Raw genomic sequence first — 26,832 nt, 5'->3', positions numbered from 1 at the left:
GGCATGTGTGTAGGGCCTATAAGGCCCAACAGGAACTGGCTAGCATTGCTCCTTGACAGCATGTTTTTAGAATGAATTATTTTGCTGTCTGTAGTTACAGTATAATTGAACTTCAAGTCATTTCCTCATTGCTAAAGCAGAATTTCTCAAATTCTAATTTTTCTTTTACACATGTTTCATTGTGGTAGCTATAAGAAGATTCTTGGCCATTTCCATTTTTCCTTGTTTTATTATTTTCAGGCTGTTATTTAAGATTTCGTGCCATGTCATGTGACTGTTACGGCAGATAGATTCATGTGGCACATCATGTAGTGAGCAGAGGGGCTTTGGCACAACTCTCTCGGAGGGGCTGATTCAGTTATTTTAATTGCTCCCTATAGCAGCAATTCGATTGTTCTAATGTTCGGGTGTCCAGCAGCCACGGAGGTCACATTTTTTTTTCTTGTAGCCTCCTGAGGTGCAAGAAAAAATGTGTGCAAACTGGGCACTTTGGGAGTCCAAACGGCTAAACCCGGTCTGTTTGGGCGTGATATGCATTTGCGCCCAGACAACAATTGAACTGTGACAATTGTTTGGGCATCTAAACAGTCCTGTTTAGGCAAGAAAATTAGATGCCCAAAACAATTTAATCCCCCCCCACCCCCCCCGAATGTGTTCTATGCACTTTGACCTCTTATCTTTAGTTTCCTCCCCTTTGGCATCACATGACCTGTTGAAGTGTGTGTGACTGTGACTGAGTGATGGTCATATTGGATGCCCCTCCAGAGTGATATTGAAAAAGAGATCATGACAACAAAGTAGAATGACTAAAGGCCATTCTCAGCACACATCTCTCCCACCGCTCAGCACAGAGCAATCTGTGCTGAGCATGCGGGGGGGAGACGGGGGGGGGGGTGGTCCCAGTGGGTGAAACGAGCGACCTGCTAGATTGGCCTGCACAGGCCAATCTAGCACCAGCGATAGCGATGCGCGGGGCTGCGCATCGCTATTGCTGTGGGGGTACACACAGAGCGATCCTGCTTAAAATCTAAGCAATCTAGTCAGATTGCTTAGATTTTAAGCAGCGATCGCTCCGTGAGTACCCCCCTTTTAGATGTATGCTTAAAAGGTATTTAACTTGCAATTTATAGGAATAATAAACACTATTGGATTGATATCTTAAGTAATATGTACTTTGGGGAACACTTATTCCCCTTTCAGACTTACTTTAAAATCCTGGGTTTTTAAAGTAATCAACCGAGTGGGATATACAGGCGGGTGCTGGGATTCCGGCTGTCGGCATATCAGCAGGTGTCAGGATTTTGGCGTCTGTATTCTGTACCCTGGGATTCCTACAGCTGACAAATTGACTGCATCCCCTTAATGTTGCCTCACTTGTCATCTACCTGTAGCTAGTTTGGCTCATGTCAATCTATGATCATGTAACTGCAAAGTTGGTTAGAAAGAATCCTTTAAGTGCTATGTACATGTTGCTGTAACGGAAGAGACACCTACCATGATATACTGATGGACCTGGTATGACTCGGCTAAAATACAGAATCGTATAATGTGACTTGGGGGCTTCAGAGAAACCTGGTAAGTGGATCTTTAATCTTATGACTATTTTTCTTATTCTTTTTATTCTTTCTTGCCTGGCTGTGGATATGGTGTAACTTAAAGAACATAAATATTTCCCTTTTGTGGTGTAATCAGACCACCAGACCCCTCTCCGCAATCCCATTGATGATTACAGGACGTCAGTTTGCGTAACTTTGTCAATAGGGATGATTTAAAGTTTGAGGGGAGGGTTTAAATTTTGCAGCACAGCCAACACTGTTGTATGGCAATAGGCAGAAGTTTAGTTCTATTTGTATGCAGGGAATAAATTGTATAAAATTGTAGTACAGTTGTACTAATATTAATGTATTTTTTTAGTTAGTCTCCTTTAACACCCTCCTTGCAAATCTAAACCAGTTCTACATTTTCCCCATGCAGCAAAGAATGGTTCAAATTTTTTATGCAGTGGTTTCATTTGCTCATAACCCTAAAGTAGGCCCTCGGAGCCTATTAAGGCTAAAACAATGCGGAAATGGCCATTTCTGCTTGCTTTAAGATTTTTTGCCATTTAACAAAGGCTGTTAGCTATCCCGTTATGGCCAGACTCTTCAAGGACAGGTCCCTATCAATTCTCCTATCAAAACCACTGTCCCTGCAATGGGTTTTTGTTGAATAGTACCATAAAACCTTTCCTTATCGCCGCAATGTGCCGCCAGGACAAGACTGGCCATCTTGCACTTCAGGCAAATGCCAAAAGAGCTGATGGGTCAGTCCGGCCCGAAAAGCCTGGCCAAGCAGCTCAGCCTCCTTGCACTATGCTCAGTCGGCCTGCAGAGAGATGCCACACGCCCTTGTGACTTGCATCACGCCCCGTATGGTGTGGTCACTACCATAGAATGTGCTTGCTTAGATGAATGAAGGGGCTAAATTACTGGCCAAGTATGTCCCGGTATGCCACCGTGGTAAGTATACCCCTAGTGTTTCTTGTGGTATGGAATCTATTACGGTGTACAATTTAGGCTTTAATGGTCTAATATGAAAAATATATTGCAGCTCTTCTATGCAGATCACAATGAGGAGATGAGTGACACAACTTTGCTAAACAATTTGTTTTCGGTGTGGTATTATTTATTGATGAGATGCGGGTATTATCATTTCTATTATCGGAAAATTGTAAATCTTTCATTATGCTGATGGGAATGAAGCGGTGGTTAGTGAGGGTGGGCCAGGCGGCATGCGTCACCCTGGCTTGTTATGCACATCTCATTCGTTCTCCTCAGATGCTGTCTGTTTTACACATTGATGTTATTAGGTGGTCGATTTGGCAATGCAATACAAGGAATAACATGGGTTATAGGGGTTGAGAGAGTGAGCAAAAACAGCTGTCTAAATGTCTTCTATTAAATTTATGTTCTATGTAATTTTTAGGGAATGATTAGAATTAACCTCCAGACTGGATTAATTCTTTTTTGATTCTATAATAAATGGAGAAGGCAGAGAATGTAATGGGAAGGTGTGAGATGGTGAGCAGTTGTTCAGGCCCGTTGCCGTTCTTCCTCATCAGAACTGTGTGCATGTGATCACAGGGCTGCTGAGACACCAGATGGGGGCGTGGCCACGACCAAGCTTTGCATATAGGGCCTAATTCAGACCTGATCGCTGTCGTGTGAAATCGCACGCATATGCCCCGCAATGCAAGCCAAAATGCGAAAATTTAGATCGCTAAGCGTACGCAAGGTGATTGACAGGAAGCAAACGTTTGGGGGTTGTAACTAGTCATTTTCTGGGAGTGTCAGGAATAACGCAGGCGTTCCCAAACGGTTTCAAGGAGGGTGTGTGACGTCAGCTCTGACCCCGATCACCCTGTTTCTATCGCACTGTAGGAGTAAGTCCTGGGCTACGCACAGACTGGAAAAATCATTTGATAGTGAATGAGTTGTGAACGGATTTGCAGATGTCCGCTGTCTGGCAAAGTTTTCGCACGGCATACGCATGCATTCGCACACTTGCGCGGGGTGGGTTTTCACACTCTATGGGCGGCGACTATCTGGTGCAGACCTTTGCAAATTTGCAGAGGAGCGATCAGGTCTGAATTAGACCCATTGTGTGCTGCTAGAAATGTGTCCCGGCTAGATTGCTCCACCTACATGGCAGACCCAGGCTCCCCAGACAGTGCCTGTTCAGTCTGCTCCCACCTCCCAGCACCCATGTTGCAGGTGGTAATGGTAACCTTATTAATACATACAGAGACATGAAAACAAGCCCATTTGCTGGTGAAAGCACCCATTTCTCCACCCAGAGAGCTTTTTAACCTATGTGTCCTCATACATCCAGGGCGGGATGTACTAAACGGAAAATGCGGTAAACCCTCCCGTTTACCGCATTTCCCTAATGTACTAACACCCAGCTGGCAGGTCAGTGCTGCGGAGGGGTTCACCAGCTTTTGCTGGTGATCCCCCATCTAAGCCTATGGGCTTCCCTCCGCAGCACTATGTGCGGTCACCCCGTCACTCTGCATAATAATGCAGGGTGCTGCTGAGCCCCGGTAACTGACAGGTGTGGAGCAGCAGCCGGGAGACATGTGCAGCTCTGTGCGGCAGAGACACCGGCTCCTCTTAACATGACAAATCCGGAGAGCAACGCCGAGGTGCGGCTGGAGGCTTTGAGCTTGGCCCGGCTCAGGTGGAGCTTCCTCCAGGAGAGCGCCTGCATCAGCTCCACGCAACTCTGGCTAATCCACTCCGTGTATGGCAGTTCCTCCTCCTTCGCCTACTGCTGCTGGGGACGCGGATGACTCCCAGGGCCGAAACCCGGAAATCATGCAACCGCCGGGATTCGCGAGGGACAGCTCTTATCGGAAGAGCTGTCCTTCGCAATGCTAATCGCATATGTAAGTACATATGCCATTAGCATCGTGACGATGTCACATAGTACATCCCGCCCACAGCCTCAGTACGCCATGCAGCACGAGATGCCTGGCGTTAGTGAGCCGCCAGGTCCTGTGCAACCTTGCTAACTTCGGACATCTTTATGCAAAAATGCCTATTAGTCGCAGGACGTACGGGGAGACTGTGCTGATTAATTTGATATGACACTTGTACATTCTGTGTGACTGAGTGTGTATACGAAGCAGAACAGAATTTGGGAATAAAGCTGCGGCTGCTACATTGTAACACTTCATGTACAGATGCAGAGACTCACACAGTCACACAGATATACAAGTGTCATATATCAAAGTAATCAGCAGATGCCCAATGTTAGAGGATTATTACGTGACCTGGCGTGCCCAGCGGTGCTGTTTGATGTGACTGCAGCAGCGATGTAAGAGGACACATCTGTATCAGCTCTGTTCTGTTCCAAAAAAAAGCTTTTGAGGACAGACCACTCCTCATGGTGTGCTTGGCCCCCACCCCACCTCCCCAGGCTAAAAGAGTGGGGTTGTTTATAAATGAAAAGCCCTGGCGGCCTTAAGACATGTGAAATCCGTAGATTTGATCCCTAGGTGTGGAGCGCACAGGATACAAGAGGTGACAGGCGAATGACACAGCGTGCAGTGGCTAGGGAAGCTGGGAATGATAAGCGGTTTCCATGGCTTTGAATGTTACAGAAGTAGAAAGCTGTCCCTGGAGTAGTCAGTTTCTATTACATAGGGCCTGATTCATATTTCTAAGTAGCGAAAATTATCAAGCAAATGGTCAAAACCATGTTGCACTGTCGGTGGGGCAGATGTAACATGTGTACAGAGATTTAGGGGTCTATTTACTAAGCCTTGGATGGAGATAAAGTCGCTGGAGATAAAGTACCAGCCAATCAGCTCCTGTCATTTTTCAAACACAGCCTGTGGCATGGCAGTTAGGAGCCGATTGGCTGGTACTTTATCTCCAGCGACTTTATCTCCATCCAAGGCTTAGTAAATAGACCCCTTAGATCTTAATTGAAATCTAAACTGCAGTGTAAAAATAAAACAGGCAGTATTTACCTTGCACAGAAACAATATAACCCATCCAAATCTAACTCTCTCTGCACATGTTACATCTGCCCCACCTGCAGGGCAACGTAGTTTTGCCCAGGTGCTTTACGTACAAGCATGAATCAGGCCCATAGGTCTTATCCAGTTTGGTACATAATATTCTTGAAAAGAAAACACAAGTTATAGGCCCTACACACTCAGCGATGTGCCGCCGAGCTGCCCGACCGCCGATACGGGCGACCCGGCAGCGGGGGGGGGGAGGGAAGTTTCTTCACTCCCCCCCCCCCCCCCCCCCGTCACCCGGCTCCGTAGACTTGCAGGCAAATATGGACGATCTCGTCCATATTGGCCTGCATGCACAGCCGACATGGCCCCAGCGATGAACGAGCGCGGGGCCGCGCATCGTTCATCGCTGGAGCCTCCACACTGCACGATATGAACGTTATCTCATTCATTAATGAACGAGATCGTTCATATCGTGCAGTGATATCGGCATGTGTGTAGGGCCCATTACTGAAGGCTGTATCGTGAAGAACATCACTTTCGTGGATTATTGTTCTTTTAAAGAAACCAAAGAAAACTGCAAAAGTGACCAAATGTGATTCCTTCTGTCATGTTTTTTGAAAGTGCTGTGTTAGCAGAACCTGTGATGTTAATAGGTGTCAGCAGTGTTCAATGGAGTTCAGGCAGGTTAAGGAATGGTTTATTAACCGGTAGTAAACTTGAGTAGAGTAAGCCTAGGTACTAGGTACACTATACCAGAGGTTCCCAAACGCGGTCCTCAAGGCACCCCAACGGTCCAGGTTTTAAATGTATCCATTCTTGGCCACAGGTGATTTAATTAGCACCTAAGTCAATTTGATTTAACCATCTGTGCTGAGCCATGGATATACCTAAATCCTGGACTGTCGGGGTGCTTTGAGGACCGCGTTTGGGAACCTCTGGACTATACAATTATCTGTCAGATAATCTGCCAGATTAGGCTGGTTGGAATGAAAATTTGGTAATGGATAAGAGCAAATGGCAATCGACCATTACCAGATTTTCATTCCAAACGGCTAGCTCTGGCAGATTATCTGCCAGATAATTGTATAGTGTGTACCTAGATTTTACACGGGGTTAATCAGTATGTAGCAGGTGCACAATGCAGTATCTCCAGGATTATGACACCCGGTGAAGTACCAGCCACCAGTATTCTGGCTGTTGGGATCCCGGCGTCTGTATCCTGACAGCCGGGATATCATACTGAATCCAGATAGACCTATTTAGGGATTCAGTATGATATTCCAGCTGTTGGGAACCTGCCGGTGTTTCACTGGGTGTCAGGATTCTGGCGTCGGTCTCCTGACAGCCGGGATCCCGGCAGCCGGCAAACTGAATGCCTCCCATATATAGATATATGCATCGCTATACTGTATATCTATCATTTCCATCGGTGGCAATGGAGTATGTAATTTTTCTAGCGGTGGTGACACAGTAGTTTCCTCCTTACTATAATATACAATTTTCATCCAGGAGACATGCAGGAGCACATCCCTTTAGCCACGCAAAGGAGGTAAACCCATCTAAAGTCCTGGTTAGGGGCTCTGGTTTGAGCGACCAAACCAAAGTTTTCGCATATTTTAACTTGTATCTCAGGAGGCTGTGAGCTGAAATGTGCCACAATGGCTTCAAGTACGCCCGAACATAACTTTAATTGCATTGTTCCAGTGGGCGACATCTAGTGGCAGCCAGGGCGACAATTGAATCGCCCCCTTAGTGATGGTCGGAGGTCACTCATCCAGCAGTACAGGGGCCTTAGTGCCAGACACAAGATGAGACTGCACAGAGCGCTCTCCTCCAACATGCTGTACTTTATTTTGGGCAGCTTTTTTTTTTTTTAACCCTTATTTGACTTGTCTGTTGCCACCTTTTTTAGTATTTCACCTACATTTCCTTGCAAGTGAAGTTACATGTATAGAACTTACATAAATGTCACTCCCATGGAGTATACATGGAATCCCGCAGCAGTATCCCACAAGAAATTGACATCCATTAATCTGATCTTATTCTTGTTGCGAGCTGAAAGCACTAGCATTGTACATGTACATATGCAAAAGTGCTGGGCACTGTATTATTGGATGTTAAATTGTTATTTCTCAGTGAACTGCGGAGTTACAGAAGGTTTGCTTAGTGAAAATAATCTGATGCCATGACATACGAGAGCTATAAACTACAACCTTCTAGGTAACAACCAGAATGGAGACTATGGATGACCATGAATGATTCCAAATCATTAATGGCTATTGTCAATGTTGAATGCTTTTGCCATCGAGGTGGGGAGAACCAGATGGTTTCCTGCCATCGATGGTATAGATTGGAACCACACCATGGTTCGTTCTTCTTCTTCTTCTTCCTTTTCTCTCTCTCTCTCTCTCTCTCTCTCTCTCTCTCTCTCTCTCTCTCTCTCTCTCTCTCTCTCTCTCTCTCTCTCTCTCTCTCTCTCATTTATTTATATATATATATATATATATATATATATATATATATATAATATAGTACTGGGATACGGAGCATAGTTCTGCCCTCAGACACCTGTGAAGCCCCACCCCAAGCTTCTGATTTGCCCACGGGCAAGTCAGTGACAATGCAGGGATGACCATCGGTTTATGAAATCATCAATAGTAATCTGTTGCATAGTATGCAACCATCGATGGACACCTGCCACATCTCCATCGATGGTAACCATCCCTAATGGTGGCAATCCCTAATGGAGACTTATGGAGGCGTTTCAGCAAATCTTGTAGAGACGTTGCTGATGACAGCTAATCGGCTTCTGTCATGGTTGTACCACAGCCTGTGAAATGACAGGAGCTGATTGGTAATAGGTATGGACAACTTCTCATCTTTTATCTCTCTCCAAGATTTGCTAAATATCCCCCTTAATTATCTGCTAATTACATGTCATCTCCTCTCTGTTGTTTAATCTAGAATAACACAGCTGCCATATTTCAGGCATTCTCTGCTCTTAATCGTATAAGTGTATTATTGTTTTATGGTCTGTTTATAGGGCTTGTTTTCCTAGTACAAAGTACAGCCTCTAATTTGAGGTTTTCTTTTCTCATTCCTCTGATTAAATCATTGTGATAACTACAGAACCTTCAATTTATCTCTCAATGGGGATGATTCAATTGTTTTACCCCACTGCAGAATTAGCAATCCTTTTGCTAGCATGCTGGGGGCCGCCCATAGCAGGCAAGGCCGACCAGCATGTTGATCGTCGCCTCCCCCCCCCCCTTCCTTTATCAAGCAGTAATTACGAACGCATCGCAATTTCTGTTTGTTAGCAGAAATAGAGGATGCCTGCGCCTGTAGGAAACCCGCTGCTATGCTCCCAATCGCGGCGGCTGCGTGTGATGATCATGCCCCCATTTGCACCGCCCCCCATTTGCCCACATCTGCCCCCGCAACGCTCCATTTCCTGCGCCCCCGCAGGACGGGGGATGGGCGCTGCGTATGGGCCCGCATCTTTTTCTAATTTTTTGCGGTTGGATTGCACACTGCGATCCAACCTGAATTAGGCCCGTTATCTGTAGTATAATGAATACTACAGGGTATGATAAGAGCCAGTATGTACATGTATATCAATGGACACGATTCAATTCAGTGACCGTTGAATAACGCCGGGAATTGGCTCCCGGCGCTATTCCATACAGTACAGTGGTAAGTCGGACAATGCCCTTTCTCCCGGACTAAACAGGGTGTTTTTTGTCTGGAGAACGGGCATTCTCCGTCTTAAGTGCCTAGCGCGACGCTGTTTTCGCCGTGCTAAGGGCAGAAATCAGCATCACGCCAGCACTTTTATCAGATTTCTGCTTGCACCCTTTGGGGATGCGAGAAAAAAATCCCGTCGTTGGGTGTCACATGGCGCTTTATTAAACAGTGCCGGGAGCTAATTCTCTGTGCTATTCAACTGTCGCTGAATTGAATTGTGCCCATTGTGTGTTTCAAGCCAGTAGAAACTGATCCGCTCTCTGTATCAGATACTCAGAATATTCAATATTTTGCAATACATGTTACTCTGACCAACTTGCCGCCGTCTTCCCCTTCATGACCAGTCCCTACACTAAGCCTGTATTCCATCAGACGTTCACTACAATTATTGTCATACTGTTGTGTTTAGTTTGTAAAAATGTACTGCAGTGTATTTGTCTGATTTTTGTATCCCCGTAATCAGTGCTGGTGCTAGGGTGTTCAGCGCCCCCTTGCAAACAGTAAATTTGCGCTCTCCCTCCTATATGTAATAAAAGGACAGCGTGTGCCAACAAAGGGATGTGGTCTCACAAGGAAGGGGTGTGGTCACACAATAGTAGCCCCAATTCAAATTAGCACAGTCTTAATCGCATAACACAGCACATAGTGCCCCTAAGTCATATTTCACAACATAGTAATGTCACTTAGGCACGTTACGCTACATAGTAGTACCCATTATACACGTTATGCTACACAGTAGTAGTGCCACTTATACACAGTGCACAGAGTAGTGTTCCTTATATACATAACGTAGTGTTCACTCTAGGCTGTTTTAGCAGGGCGCCGCGCCCTGCCCGTTTTTTAACAGGCAAAACCCGCCCTGCCCCCTTTGCGGCGCCCTGCTAGAACAGCCGCCCGCTCCCTGCCCTCCCGGCGTGTATAGATGCCGTGCGCATGCGCACGGCATCCATTCACGCATTGGGAGAGGGCTGGGGGAAGCCCAGCACCGACGGAGGTGCTGGGCACGCCCCCAACAGTGACGTCGCCGGCCACAGACGCTCTCTATAGTAGCGTCTGTGGGCCGCACCGCCCCCTAAAATGACGGCGGCGTGGCCACGCCCCCTAATTTGCGTGGCCGCGCCCCCATTTCGGACGCACATGTGCCCCCCTGAGTCTGGCGCCCTGCCCCTTTTCACTCCTAGAGTGAACACTATAACGTCCACAGTAGTAGTGCCCCTTCCTCATAATGCCCACAGTAGTAGTGCCCCTTCCTCATAATGCCCACAGTAGTAGTGCCCCTTCCTCATAATGCCCACAGTAGTAGTGCCCCTTCCTCATAATGCCCACAGTAGTAGTGTCCCTTCCTCAATGCCCACAGTAGTAGTGTCCCTTCCTCAATGCCCACAGTAGTAGTGCCCCTTCCTCATAATGCCCACAGTAGTAGTGCCCCTTACACATAATTCCACAGTACTCAATTTACTTACCTGAAGTCTCGCTCCAGCCGTCCTCAGACGGCTCCTCACGCTCTGCACCACACACAGCAACACCAGCCTCACTCTCCACCCCCCTCCCCCTGATCCCAGTGGTAAAAACAATCTATTGTTCTCCCACCTCCCAGATCACAGCGGTGGGTGGGTGAGTGAGTAGAGTGCACAGGCAAAAATGGGCCCGGCAGCTCCTTGTTTAGGGGGACCGCTGCCAGTGCCGCTGCATGTCAGCGCAGCAGCGGCCAACAGCAATGGAAAGCAGCAGGCTACAGGAGTGGGGAGAGCGCCTTTTATGCCCTGCCCTGCATTGCTTCGCTGAGCGGGTTGCGCCGGCCCTGCCAGTAACATCTAAACCTTTGTTATGTATTAGGAAGTTGGAAATATTGTATGTCCCATTATTCAGGACTTTCCCAGTACACATAGCCTTACCCGTTCTCTGTCTGTGAGCATGCCCATCGCCATACATAACAGTTCTCATTGCTTGTTTCCTATATGGTGCTTATTACCTATTCTAGCTAAAGAACTGACCCAAATGTGATGGACATGAGTGAATGAAGTGTGCTAGGCTTTGGTTGGGCAAGGAGGTAAGGTTGTGTTGTATTTCTAATTGTGAGACAATCCTATGGCATAAAGCCAGAGAGTTTAGATGGTACATAGCAGGTTGAGAACTATGGCTGGCAGAATTGAGAATACAGCTGGCCATGTTATAGTTCTATAATGGGGTGTGGTATTTTAAGTCTGTACTGTTCAAACTCTTAGGTGCATACACACTGAGCGCTTTACCCCCATGCCCAGCGATGTCAGCGGGGGTGAGCAGCTTTCCATAGCAGGACGCTATGGAAAATCGCTCACCCCGCCGTTCATCTGCTGGTAATACCAGTAGATGAGCGGCGGCCGCCAGCGATGAAGCTGGAGCGCGCATCACCGCTCATCACTTGTGCATACACAGTGGGCGGCTCAACACATCAAAAGTGAGCTGCTTTCAGCTCAAAATCGCTCAGTGTGTATGGGCCTTTAATGTTGGCTGATGTAATGGGTCCCTGTACTGGAGGAAACACCCCACTCTTGAGAAGCCACCAGCTGAACAGCTCTTATTAAAGGGCCCTACACACTATGCGATCCGCAGCCGAGCTGCCCAACGGCGGATACGGCCGACGGGCGACCCGGCCGGGGGGGGCAGTGACTGGGGGAGTGAAGTTTCTCCACTCCCCCCCCCCCCCCGTCACCCGGCTCCATAGTGGTGCAGGCAAATATGGACGAGATCGTTCATATTGGCCTGCATGCACAAGCGACGGGGCACCAACGATGAATGAGCGTGGGGCCGCGCATCGTTCATTGCTGGTGCCTCCACACTGAAAGATATGAACGGTATCTCATTCATTAATGAACAAGATCGTTCATATCTTTCAGTAATATCGCCCAGTGTGTAGGGCCTATTAAAATGCAGGACTGCGCTGAACTTCATGTTTGATACGCCTTGCAACTTTATCTATGCAGTGTTTAAGTTCCCCCTTTTTTTATGATTGTACGACATTGTAAGAGCAATATAAGTAAGTTAAGAGTTTTCACAGTGTTGCACTAGATTACTTTCTTGTACTTTCCCGTGGTCACATGATCTTATGCTCCTTTCAGGTGTGATTGGCGTAAGGGGAGGTACATGTCTTCTTGTAGTCTCCTGAGGTGTCGAGAAGAAATATGCAAACAGTTCATGGTTTGGGCGCCAAAACGGCTATTTTGCAATCTTAACCAGGACTTTAGACTGGTTCAGTCTCTAAACCCTGTCTATCAGCCACAATAATCAATGGGCGCCCGTAACATTTGAATTGCTTTATCAGGCTCCCATTAATTAGCGCAGCGCACAGAACATGTGAATTCTCCCCTATGATTGCATAGCCGATAACCCACTGCATTTGTTAAAGAAACAGTCATTCTTGCAGATTGAGCCCCAATACTATAAAAAAATTCTATAAATTTCCTATTTTTATTTATTGTTTGCTTTAAGAAATATTAATGATTTTACAAATGCTCTGTATGTAATTTATGGAGCCATAAATAAATGCAATTTACTGGAATATCTCCAGAGAGGTAATTACTTTCATTCGAAAAGCTATTACCTTCATTTACGAGTGCTCTGTGAGGTAGGCGTAAATGGGAAGATGGTATATTTTCCATTATTTCATCACCTTTAGTTATTAGCTCATTTCTGCGTTTACCATGTATACGCTAGTGATGCCTGACTTGTGTGTGGAGTGAAATCTGTAAGCCCATAATTGAGAACTAATTCAGTAATACTATTTTGCAATCAACGCAACCAGAGCTCTGTGCTGTGTTCCCTCCTCATTCCTAATATGACTAATATTTAACTACTGCATTCTCAATGAGACTGTACCTTGTAGTTTCTCTGTGATGGCAGCCGGTCTGTTCTACTGAGTATAATTGGGAGACATTTACATTAGATGCTAATACCAGCCTACTGAAAATAACAAGAAGATTGTAGGTAACAATGGACCCTATTCAGGTTGGATTGCAACTTGCGATCCAACCGCAAAAAATACGATGATGTTGCGGGCGCATACGCAAGATGTATGCGGGCGCATATGCAGGTGCCCTACAGTAAATGCGAACGACTCTTCCTGTCAGTCAGACAGCAGAGGTGTGGGAGGGGGTCGGCAGCGCCCCGTTTCCTAGATGGAGACGGTGCATTGCGGGGGTGGTGTCGGGGAAACGGGGGCGTGACGCAGACAGGTTGCGACGACAGGAGGCTTCCCTACTTTATGCGATCGCGCTGAAATTGTGGTGCGACCGCAATTTCAGCGTAGTTGCTTGAGGGGAGGGGGAATTGTTCGCATGCTGGGCGGCCCCCAGCATGTAACTCAAAGGATTGCAAATTCTGCTAAAAAGCAGAATTTGCAGTCCTTACTGAATAGGGTCCAATGTTCCCTCTCTGCTCCATTTTATTTCCGGTCCAGATAAAACTGTAGCTTGACCACACATGGGATAGACAACATATATTAAATACGGGATGTAGTTAATATCCCAGCGGTCAGAATACCGACGCCAGGATCCCGTCCGCCGAGAATGCAGTCAGCTGCGCCAGTGCTATTCCCACTCGTGGGTGTCCACGACACCTATAGAGTGGGAATAGAACCTGTGGCGGGCACAAGATACAATAAATATGTGAGCGAAGTGTAATAGCAACTTACGAGTCATGTGTTATTAGATCAAGTGTAAATGAATCTTGGAGCCACCTACTCTGAAAAAAGAGTAGAACCTAAGCAGCACTTTTCCTCATAGTATTTACAGGTCTGGTAATCTAATGGAATTGGCAGCCACCTACTTTAGTGGTTATCATAGAAACATACGGGGTGTGTTCAGTTCGCACCCCGATTTCAGGCTGAATTAGGTGTATAGTGTTGGGGCTTCTGTAAAATATGGCTACGGCCACGCTGACTCACAGGTGGGAGTTTGCACGGAAAACTCGCCCTATTTGGATTTACCCCATAGAATTTTAGCACAGATAAAACCACTTGACATGTCTAGTCTGTTGCCATGTTTGCCATAATAAAAACATGGTAATACAAAGCCCACCCACCAAAGAAACAGAAGTCAATCATGAATGCAAACTTACCTTGAGTGTTCATGGCAATTATCTTGGAAAGCAGTGTACTACCCGCTCCGTTATAAGTAGTAAGATAGGCCGCGCATTTTATATTGCTCACAGCGAGTGGCTTATGTCTAGCTAGAAATGCAGGTGAAGCAGCTCATACAGCAAAGCAGAGGATGCAAATTAGCATCCATCAAATTTGCACCACACAACTCTGTTTGAATCCGCCAGGTTGTATGTTTAGTTACCTAGGATACTGCAAGCCAACTGGTTACATCTAGAAAGCTTTAGGTTTTCTCTTATTATTCTGCCCTCCAGAGTGATGCAAGGCAGAGACCTTTCTGCAGCATAACCTAAAAAACATAAAATCGACACAATACTTTTAAGTCCTTTTAGAAGGTCAAATAGCTAAGAAAAATGTTCCCATTTATGCCGTTAATTTAAGGTTATTAGCAATTTGAACTATGGGGACATAAATCGTTAAATATTTTGAATGGGGGGGGGGGGGGGCGCAACAGAGAAACATAGGAGCGCTACCTTTGGATCTATTGCATCAGCTTCAGATAAACCGTTTGTTTGAGCCAGTGTGCACACTAATGACATAGCCAAGTGGAAATTGTTGCTACTTAACTCGGTATTTCAGTAAATGCAAGCTCCGACCCAAAGTGTGTTTTCTTAACATGTGGCAAGTAGCTCAGGCCAAGCTTGTTAAATCTGACAGCCTAGCAGCTCCCATAGAAATCTATGGGGTCTGCTGTTGGAAATTGGGGATATATCTGCTGTTACCTCCTTCATACATTTGCGGTACACCCCCCCCCCCCCCCCCCGAAAAATGGGTGTTATCCAGGGCTATGCTTCAATTATTACTTGATAAATTTGTCCCACAGTCTTGCTCTTTATTTATTTATTTATTTATTTAAATAGCTGTATTACTCTGTGCTGCGGGTAACGGTGTATGATTGTGTTTACACACGCTGAACCACTACATTGAATTCAACACGTTCCCCAGCATGGCATAAGCAGAGTGTTCGATCAGAATGTTGCTGATCTATTGTGAATATTCCCTTTCAATAAAGCCTGATTTTCATACATTGTGAAGACAAAGAATGGAGAATAGTTCAGAGCCAGGGAAGTTCTTCATTTCAACAGTACATCATTTTAGACGCAAAATCTCCTTTTATATAAAAAAAAAAACTTCTAAACTTGGATTGGGAAAATCCCTTCAGCTTTTGGAACACATATTTTGATGTCTTATTTGATATTTTACAGCAATTGCCAGTTGTTCCCATACATTACCAGCTTTTCATTCCAACCAGAAAAATTAGACCGATAATCTTATAGTGTGTATCCAATTTAAGGGGTATATTCAATTAGTGATGAATTTTCCGAAGCTTGGAAAATCGGCCCTAATTCGATCTCTGTGTATTCAATAGCGGGTGGTTTTGAATCCATTTTTGGCCATGCCTTTTAATTTTTAAAAAAAAAATATTTTTTTGTTGCATGACCGAAAACGGACCCAAAAACTGTCAAATGCCCGCAAATTCGACAAAACGTGGATTGGTGGCCAATTTGCCGATTCACGTGGTTTTCGCTCATGCCGGATTTTTCGTCCAGTCGAAAAAACGGCACGGACATTGAATAGGTCAATATAAATTCGACCTAAAAACGGGCGAAAAGTGCAGTTGTTTCGACTGGTCAAAAAAACGTCACTAATTGAATACCCCCCCAAAGAATGCTAACCACTTTATCTGCAACACGTATCCCTACTGGCTATCAGTGTAGCTTTTTTCTTTTTTTAGCTGGATAAATGGGATAAAGTGTTTGTTCTTTGTTTTTTGACATGTTCCGTGTACACGGCACACCCCACCACACGTCTAACGAGCGTGATAATAGTGTTTAGGGAAGTGCACCATACTGTGCTGTAAGGTGAGCATGTTTAACTTGAAATGCTGGAAAACTTGAAAAACATGGTGTGCATTTTTACCTATTTAGAAGTAATCTATAATGGAAGTATCCCATGTCTATTGTGCTTGGTAACGAATGCCTATAGCACTGGATAATGTCTGTATTACCCAGCCTACTGTAACTAATGTTTTGCAATTGGAAACATAAATTAACTTTTGAAATACCACAAGAAAGCGATTTGGGGGTTGTGTTTCATATTGCAGTTTCACAGCATCACTTATACCCCTTTTACACCTACGAGCACGGGTCGCAGCCGGGAGCCTGACACGGGAGCTGCCCCCTGCTGCGACCCGTGCTCGGTCCCTTTCCCATTAGCAGTCACAACCCGGCATATGCCGGGTTGGTGACGCTTCTAGCTACACGGCAGGGGCGGCGCAGGGAGATCACATGATCTCCCAGCGCCGCCCATCCATACAGTGTAAACGGGAGCCGTGTCGCATCGACACGGCTCCCGTTTACACTACACCCTACCCGGATCATTCCCGTGTCCTACCCAGGTAAATAGCCGGGTAGGATTCACGGGTCACTTGATCCGGGTTTACCCTTTTCCACTTGCCAAAAACACGGGTAAATGCGCGCCCCCGTGCATTTACCCGTGTTTTTTGAGCTAGTGGAAAAGGGGTATTAATGAAATCGTAAAAGTAATTCTATGTATTGTATGTGCTTAAAAAATGCCTAAAGGTGCAATCAATGCAACCTCTTAAAGTGCATTGTACATTGAATTGAATAAAACCATTATACTTGCTGAGTAAATCAATGCCACTCTTGCTCATACTTGAGGGAAAGTATTGCATGGCAAAGCAACACAGCCACTTATCTATTTCTTGTCCTCCCGGGGTGTGAGCAGAAATCCGACTAAACTACTGTCGCTGCGCTGTTTTCTGCGAATAAAGCTACAGACTGCAGGCACTTAAATCAGAGAGTGCCCGTTTTCCTGACTATAAAACACCCAGTTTATGGAACGAGTACCGGCATTCTCTGACATAACAGCGCACTGAATTGAATAGCTCTGGGACTTCCTTCTCATACAGTAGCTTATCACATCGCGTTTAGTTGAATCCAACTCTGTGAGAGCTACATACCTATTTGTGTCCTTCACAAGTTTCTTTGGCGCGGAATACAGCCCAACGTGGCAAGACTGCTAGGAAGGCTTATAAAGTTATTTAATATTTTGAGAGCTTTTTATTGTGGGTATTACATGCTTAAAGCAGACTATAAATTCTATTCATGGTACAGTTAACATAAGTACCTATTTCCAGCCAATTTTCCCAGGTAGTGAAGCAATGCTCTCCCTTCTCAATGGCCAAGTGGCAGGTTTACTGTCTTTGGACATTGTGCAAATTGCGTGTTAGAGGACGATTCAACTGGTTTTTCCCTAGCAGCTTCCACTAGCAGGCGCCTGATGGAGCAATTCAATTGTTGCTCTGTTCAGACGCACATGTCACAGTGGGACACATTTCTTCTCACAACCTCCTGCCAAAACGGCCCTAACCAGGACTTTAGACTGGTTTAGCTGCTAAACTCAATCTATATGGATTATATGGCATCTGGAACAATTGAATTGTTCCGTTGGGTACCCGTTAATTATACCAGTGCCCAAACCAATTGAATTCCCCCCCTCCCCCTTAGTCTGTATTGGGTACATGGCTGGGTCTAATTGTGATTGAAACTGCTCTTTGAATGACTTTCATTTAACGCACAAAGATGTTGGTGATTGCAGAAACGCGCTATAGCGCATATTTTACCCAAAAATGATGACTGGGGACTCACTTTAAATAATGGGTGGGTACCCAGGGACACGCTCTGTTGGGATTGTGTGCTTGTTATATTGATGACTTTCTGGTGCCTGATTGGTCACTATCTGCCTGGGCGTGTAAGAGAACTCTCTGCTGTAACGCTATTGGTCAAGTATGGTGTTCATTCATCATGTAGCCAGCTGGCCAATGGGTAACGTGCTTGTGGGCGGTAACACTGCTGCTGGAAGTGAAGGGGTGTGTATCGTTGTATCTAGAGTAGAGTGAAGGAGCTGCGGCAGAGCTGTGCACAGTGCCAGGGAATAACTCGCTGGAGTCCCTGGTACCCAGTGAGATCACCAGGGCAGTGCGACCATGAATGTGCAGGACATGAAGCTGGAGTAGGTGAAGCTATCTGGGGTGGTGAAGGGTCTGCCCTGGAAAATACAGCAGGGAGCAGGCCTCATTGGGGGAGAGTCTCGGTCACACCTGCATCTGTGTACCGATCTGCGTTGGTGAGCATCAGGGTGTCCAGGGTGTCAGTCCGCACCTTAACCCCCCTTCCCCCTGCCCCCCTACTCTCAGCACTGCCTGCCCTAATCCCCAGCTCTACCCCAACTGCTGCTTGCACTTAACCTCTCTACCGCATGGTGCATGTAGAGCATGTGGGGTAGCCTGATCCTTTATGGGAAGGTCAAAAGCATAATATGTGATGGGCCCCAAAAACAGTGGAGTAGGACCCCAGTTTCTTAACGTGAGGGTCCCTGGGTAGCACCATTTTTTTTTGCTAAGCTCGATTGGCTGTACTGATAAATTGTGTCCTGTATCAGCTCTGCAGCATTATCTGTTAGCAAAACACAGCTTAAATCTCAATAGTGTGTTCTCGTTCATATTTTGTTTTTCTGTTTTGCTTTTTCACCAACATTTTTCATTTTGATTCCCCATGCAAGTTTATGGATTAGAATGCTATTGGTATCATGTTGGCGTAGTAATGTCATTGAATGGTATTAGGTTCTAATCCTGTGGCTGAACTGAGTGGCCATAACCTGTTTTGAACTCTGTGATTTTAAAGCCACCTGCCTTGTAAGGATTCTCAGCATACAACTGGGTTGTCACAGCGTATTCTGAGAATACTTTTTTCCCTTTTCTTGTTTTTCTGCTGCGTGTTGTTGTAGAAAAAAAAATAGGTTTCAAAATTAATGCAAACAGTAGGTACGGAGAGAATAGGTACGCAGGTTATATACGGCCGATGCCACAGTTACACATGATATAGTACTGTAGGTCACAGCTGATGGATCATGTGTCTGCGCGTACACAATACATACACATAAGGTTATTCCACATCAACTTATCCCAAAAAAAATTTATTTTTAGGTTTCCCGTGTTTTTTATTTTATTTTTTTATTACGAAGGGGGTGATTCAGTTGTTTGTAGCTCCCTTTTATACTACATGGGAGATATTCAATTGTCTGCATGACCAGCCCGAGGCTGAACAGACTTATCGCATATTTCTGCTCGTATCCTCCTGAGCGCTGTGGGTCTGGGTGTGAGTGCTAGGCGTCCCATAACTTGGCATGGGAGAAGCTGTGTGACATGGCTAAACCTGCCCATTCTTGCACGAGTAAGGGGCTTGTTGCACAAACAGTTGAATAACTTCCGTGCAGTTTAAATGGGATTGAAGAATTGAATAGACCCCATTTGAGTTATACAGATGATACATCTTGCCTCAATACGCCATGTAGCGGGAGATTTCTGGCATGAAAGAGATGAGCAGGTGAAAAGGTAGGGAAAATCTTTATTGTAAGGTAAAGCATAATTTAGGCAGCAGCAATTCAATTGTTCTGCAATTTGGGCACCCAGTAGCTGCGGAGGACATCATTTTTTTTCTCGCAGCCTCCTGTGATGCAAGAAAACGTGTGTTAACTGGGAACTTTTTGGGCGTCCAAACGGGACGTATATGGTATGCAGAGACATGAGTTAAAATGTATATGTATACTGGCATTTCTATTTATGGGCACAGCCAGAATGCATTAATAAAATGGGATCATTACTTTATTTACTATGGGCCCTATGTGCGAATGAGCATCCATAGCGAATATAGGATTTAACATGATCATGCATGCATGGTGTGTCCATAATACCTGTAAACAGTCTTCTATACTGAGAATACATTCTTTCCATAGATCAATCATACCTAATTTTATGTGAAACGGAGTACTCCACTAATTAACGTGCAGCAATGGTATATTTGAATGTCTTATCTAGTAACTAACTGCCATAGACTGCGGGTTTATAAAACTGCACTGGTACCTCCTATCAAACTACTAGATTATGACTCATTAAAAAAATATATATAAATAGATTCAGAGGACAGGATGTAATGAAGTCCGAGTTCGGCGGCCGTGCGGGAATGCGGCTGAACTCGGGTGTTTTTTTTTTTAAAGGGGCAATCATATACAAGTCTAAATTTTTAATATGCTGAACGTTGCACTTTCGTGTATCAGGAGGAAAAAAACAAAAAAGCATTCTTGGTGGGATGTAATGAAGTCAGAGTTTGGAAACCATGCATGATGCTGGCCGAACTCTGCCCCTTTAAAAAAAATGTCTGAGTTCGGCAAACATCACGCATGGCTTCCAAACTCTGACTTCATTATATCCCACCAAGAAGGTTTTTTGTTTTTTCCTCCTGATACAAGAAATTGCAACATTCAGCATATTAAAAAAACAAACAAAAACAAACCTGTGTATAATTTTTAATTCAAGGGCGCCGATTCAATTGTGGCACATGGCCCCTGCTGCCCAGCAGAACAAATGGGCGCCTATCAGAGCTACTCAGTTGTTGCTCCAATCAGAAGCCCATTAGCATTTTATGTGTCCAACATCTCCAGGTTTAGCCGCTCAAAGCGGTTAAACCCGTGTAACTTTCTGGTTTGGGCTTTAAAGTTTAGGCATGTTAAATGTGTGAAAACTACAAACTTTTCTCACATCTTTTTTACATCAAACTCCGGAGGCTACATAAAAAAATATGTACCGTGGCTAATGGGCATCTGAACGGAACAACAATTGAATAGCTCTGATAGACGCCTATTCATTTAGACGGCCAGCATGCAGCGTGTGCCACAATTGAATCGGCCCCAGGGTGTTTGTGGTTGTAGAATTTTTTTTTTTTTCTGGTAGAATACTGTTGTATTCTCATCTTATTTGAGCTTATTTTTTATATTTTGCGATCAGTAGCCATTAAAGCTATAATAACTGGTGTTTCACAAATTTAAACGCTATAGGTGTGTACACACGGTGAGATAAATCTGTAAGATTTTGACCATATAGTCAAAATCTTAAGGAAAGTTAGCGCAGATCTCAATGTGTTAGGTAGCTTGCGATACCGATTCGATCCCGATGCGCACTCCCGCGGGGTCGGTATCGCAAGGCTAGATAGACTGTGCAGACAGGTCAATCTTGACTAGTGTAATATCTAGTACAAAGTATAGGTAAAATTGGCACTTAGTCAAGATCGTACATAGACAAAATCTCAAGCACAGATACTGTAGTCAAAATCTGTGCTATCTGGGCTCTCTGGGAGTTCAAGGGAAATCATAGTCAAAATCGGGCATAGCAAGGATCTCGGTGTGTATGCACCTTAACACATAAATACATTTATGAAATTGGATTGTATTATAGGGAGTTCAATTGTTTCAGGCATTTATTTTTCCTATTTTAAATGGGACTGTTTAGATGCCCAAACAATTGTCAGTATTCAGTTGTGTTTGGGCCCCCTGCATATTGCGCATGTCACGCCCAAATACACAGGGTTTAGCCGTGTAAAATTGCAAACTACTGTTTGGACGCCCAAAGTGCTGAATTTGCACATATTTTTTTCTCGCTCCCAAGGAGGCTGCGAGAAATATGTCTTCAGTGGCTGCTGTGCACCAGAACAGCAGCGCAATTGAATTGTGGCCGCGAACAAAACAATTGGCGGGAATTCAATTGTTTGTTTGTTACTTCGGCCACTGCTAGATGGAGCAATTCAGTTGTTGCTCCATTCGGGCGCACTGAACTGCAGGGAGACTCACTTCAGCTCGCAGTCCCCAGTGATGGTGAGCTGAAATGTACGAAAAGTGATCAGTTTGGACGCCCAAACGGCACTTTCGTGATCGCGCACATTAATTAATCGGGTATTGCTGCTTTACCTTTGCAAACTCGACACTAGTGGGCACGATAAATAGCATCAATTGAATATCTCCCCTGCGATCTCCCGTCACTTTAGACGGGCGATCGGGCGGCGATATCAGTTGAATTCCAGTGTTGATTGTGGCATTTCCAACAACAAATATGAGGTTTTTAGTCTCCTGCTGATTACACTGTTTTGACATAATAGTAAAATTACTTTATACTGTGGTAAGTGTAGAAAATGGTTTCAGAAACATGGAGAAATAGCAAAGAAAAACACTGGGATTGCAACTAGTTAAAGGTATTGTCAGTAATGAATTAAATAGTTGTAAAAATCATCATAAAGCAGTCAGATCCCAATCAAATACAGGAGACGCTCTAGAATCAGTGTAATATCTTTTAGTTTTATTGTTCTTTCTGCTTATCTTGCTGTACTTACTGTTTGTTTTTGTTTGTTTTTTTGTTATGTCTTTAGGTATCGGGTGCACCTGTTTGTACCTGCTACATTTACAAACAAAAAGATGTAAAACATAAACAAGAAGACTTGGTTTCAGTGATGGGATTGCAGTGTTCTGGGTAAAGACAGATCAGCTGACATACAGGTGCATGACCTGGTGATAGCACAGCAATTTTGAAAGGAAGTAACAGAAATGCCGTTCTCTTTCCCACACCTGACTATTTAAAGCGGTCATGCGCCAGAAGTATTTCAGTGGGGTAGTAGCTTTTGCATCTCTCTAAAGGGCCGTATTCACGGCCCGATTTGGTTAGAGATGTGTGCTGAGCGGTTCGCTCAGCACACATCTCTCCCCCCGCTCAGCACTGCGCAACGGGTGCTGAGCGTGCGGGGGGAGACGCTCATTTCACCCAGCAGGTGAAATGAGCGACCTGATAGATTAAGCCTGCATGCAGGCCAATCTAGCACCAGCGATAGCGATGCAGGGGGCCGCGCATCGCTATCGCTGTGGGGGTACACACGGAGTGATCACTGCTTAAAATCTAAGCAATCTAGTCAGATTGCTTAGATTTTAAGCAGCGATCGCTTCGTGAGTACCCGCTTTAGCCTTATCGTTGTCTCAGTGAAGGACATTTGCATACGATGTGCACCACAAAATGCCTCCATTGTTTCCTGGTCCGCCTAGACGGTCTGACCTATGAGGTGAGCGCCAAGTCTCCGCTCTTAGAGATACCTTCACAAGCTACCAGTGCATTGTGCGAAGGTGCTAGGAAATGTGGAGTGGCATACTGTGTAAAAGTAAATTTTATTACCACCACCTTCATATAATACAAACCTTCCCCTAGAACACTGCGTAGATTAGCTTCCTTTTATGGCTTAAATTACTGCCTTTTGTTATGTGTGGTAGTTGTTTGTGAACTTTTTATCACATTGGCATGCACATGAAAATGAGCTTGTCTGACGAATTGCAACATGGAGGGGCAAAACGTGTCCTATTAAAAGTGTAGGGTGAAGCTGGAAAAGATCATTGCATTGCAAAACTAGTCTTTTGCAGAGTGGTAATGGCCATACAGCCCTCTGCACGTCTCTCCATTCTGTTTAGTCTGATTATAGAAATTCCTTAACTGCAGCATTTGGGTGTGAGAATGCGCAAACAATTGAATAGCATTGGGTCACTTTAGACAGGAGTCATGGGTGCGATAAACAATTGAATCTGCCCCCAGGAGTCCGATCGCTACCCTGGCTGGCTAGAAAAACCTCTCTATTTAACATAGTGAAAGTTCTGTTTCTGTACAAACTGTTATGATCCAATAACCCAGTGGCTCAGATGTTGCCATGCAATAACATTAGCCAGAGGTAGTTTTTCCTGATAGATTAGTTGCACCTTTCCAAAGATCACTAGACACGGTAGTGACAAATTACTAGCTGGAAAAATGCAGCAGTCAGAGGCCCCATTGTAACAGTGGTTCTCTAGACATCGATCTACAGTATTCTAAACTCTGGTTTGTGTCTGCTGCCATAGTTGTTTTTTTTAGTAAGAGATGCTACAACAGACTTTATCATTGCTGAAGTGGAAAGTCAGGGATAGTCTGATGAGCACAATTTGTTTTTCACTGTCCCTATAGAAACAGTTTTTAGGGTCATCTACTACAAACCAATCAGCCATAACATTGAAACCACCGGCCTAATATTGTCGTGACTGGGTGTATTTGGTCTTCAACAATGGTTAGGTAGGTGGTACATGTCATGAATGCCAGGAACCAAGGTTTGCCAGCAGAACATTGCGCAGGACATCACACTGCCTCTGCCAGTTTGCCTTCTTTTTAAAGTGCATTCTGGTGCCATCTTTTCCCCAGGTAAACAACGCACACGTACCCAGCCATCCACCTAAAATAACATGATTCATCTGCCCAGGTCTTCCATTGCTCCATGGTCCAACTTCGACACTCACACGCCCATTTTAGGCTCTTTCAGTGATGGAGAGAGGTTAGCGTGGGCACTGTGACTGGTCTGTGGATATGCAGCCCGATGCACTGTGTCCTGATACCTTACTATCGTAACCAGCATTCACTTTTTCAGCAGTTTGTGCTACATTAGCTCTTCTATGGGATCAGACCAGATGGGTTAGCCTTCACTCCCCACGTGCATTCAATAAGCTTTGGGCACCCTGACACTGTTGCCTGTTCACTAGTTTTCCTGCCTTGGACCACTCTGGGTAGACACTAACCACTGTACGCCGGGAACACCTCACACGATCTGCTGTTTTGGAGCTATTCTGACCCAGTCGTCTAGCCATCACAATTTGGCCCTTGTCAAAGTTGCTGAGATCCTTAAGCATGCCCATTTTCCCTACTTCCAACACACCAACATCAAGAACTGCCTATTCTCTTGCTGCCTATATCCCACTACGTGACAGGTGCAAGATCACTTCATTTGCTGTCGGTGGTTTTAATGTTATGGCTAATCTGGGTGCATGGTTTTGTCTTCTACTTGTTTTTTGTACAGTTGTTACGCTGATGCAGGAAGTCCAAACATTCTAATACTAAGGCTGGGTAGACATCCGACAATGGAGCCGATTCAATTGTCTTGGGCGTCTACAAATCCCGTCTAAATGGGACTCTTTAGACGCCCAAACAATTTTCACAATTCAGTTGTGTTTGGGCGCCCATGCACATGTCACGCCCAAACAGACCAAGTTCAGCTGTCAAAAACTGCTAAACCCGTCTAAACTCCATATTTTGGGCGTCCAAAGTCCTGCTTGGATGCCCCAAAGTGCCCAGGTTCAGTATATTTTTTTTCTTACACCTCAGCAGGCTGCAAGAAAAAATGTGTCCTGTGCGCCCAAATCGCAGAACAATTGAATTGCTGCTGCTGGGCGTCCTCTAGTGGCGGTTGCGGGAAAATAATTTTTTTTTTTAATTGGCCTCAAAATGGTGTCCAATCCCACAGATTGGAGCAACGTATCGTACACCTATTCTTATGTGTACCCATGATTGCTTGCTCCCGCCCGCAGACATCTGGGTCCTTAATTCGGATGTTCTGCACATCGGATGTGACGACCCGACAGCAGACAGCATGCTCCTGGATGTGAACCGTTATCAGTATATCATTCGGTGTGAACATGCTACCAATGTCACTACATCGGTCGGCCACATGTACCTAGCCTTACTTGTAGCTCCACAAATGGTAAACATATATTCAAATAGCCATGTAAACATAGGAAGACCAATATTGGTAAATTTGAAAATTATTTTGGTGATGCTGGTCGGTTTTTAAAATGCAGTTACAACAGTCTTGGGTGTCTGATTGTTTATGTTATGACCATAATATGTTTGTTTTATAATGACTTGTGACATTTTTATTTTGCCCTCCTTAGCTAATATTCAGCTGTCTTGACAGTATCTATTGAGGCGAACAGTCTATGCTGTATGGGATGAATTCAATTGTATTATGGGTGTCGCTAATTAATGGAAGCTCAATGGAGCAATTCAGTTGTTCTGCGCGCCCAAACCACCACCTCAGGAGGCTGCGAGCAGAAATGTGGTTTCTTGCAGCACTTGTGCCCGAATGGATCAACAATTGAATTGCTCAATCTGGCACCCATTAGTGACAGGCGCCGGGGTAAACCATTAAATCGCCCTCTATATGTTGATGGCTATATAAAAAAATTAAGGGAAATGTTTTGTTCTGATATGTAACAGATGCATTAAACTTGTTCTTCGTTATCACACTTTGACGCTAGCAGGGCAGTTTGTTTTACTAAAGGCCAGTACTCACTTGCCGATGCGGGAGAGATGTGTGCTGAGCGAACCGCTCAGCACACATCTCTCCCGCCGCTCAGCACAGCGCAATGTGTGCTGAGCATGTGGGGTGAGACAGGGGGGGGGGGGGGGTGGGCGTGAAATCAGCGACCTGCTAGATTGGCCTTCACGGCAGGCCAATCTAGCACCAGCGATAGCGATGCACGGGGCTGCGCATCGCTATCTGTAGGGGGTACACACGGAGCGACCAGGCTTAAAATCTAAGCAATCTAGTCAGATTGCTTAGATTTTAAGCAGCGATCGCTCCGTGAGTACCCACCTTTAGGCTGTGGGAGTGACTAGCATATAAATACAGTTGTGTTCAGTAAGCTACGTAGCGGCTAAACTTGTCTAAAGTCCTGCTTGTGTGTCCACAACCTCAGG

At 45.1% G+C, this 26,832-nt stretch overlaps 1 protein-coding gene across 4 annotated transcripts in view; it reads left to right on the top strand.

Moving 5' to 3' along the window:
• Positions 1-26,832, top strand: part of B3GNT2 (UDP-GlcNAc:betaGal beta-1,3-N-acetylglucosaminyltransferase 2) — a 54,165-nt gene that overhangs the window by 5,763 nt on the left and 21,570 nt on the right. The window contains exon 1 of one of the 4 annotated variants that reach the window (XM_063918480.1): positions 1,461-1,575. The exons of 2 other annotated variants lie outside the window; for them this stretch is intronic. The gene's annotated coding sequence lies outside the window, so the exon portion shown is untranslated. Of the gene's footprint in view, positions 1-1,460; positions 1,576-22,694; positions 22,797-26,832 lie in introns of those variants that run through there. One more of the 4 variants, XM_063918481.1, reaches the window with a different exon arrangement.

Source organism: Pseudophryne corroboree, chromosome 4, assembly GCF_028390025.1.
Source record: "Pseudophryne corroboree isolate aPseCor3 chromosome 4, aPseCor3.hap2, whole genome shotgun sequence".
Lineage (NCBI taxonomy): Eukaryota > Metazoa > Chordata > Amphibia > Anura > Myobatrachidae > Pseudophryne > Pseudophryne corroboree.
This window is presented reverse-complemented; position numbering and strand designations above follow the sequence as displayed.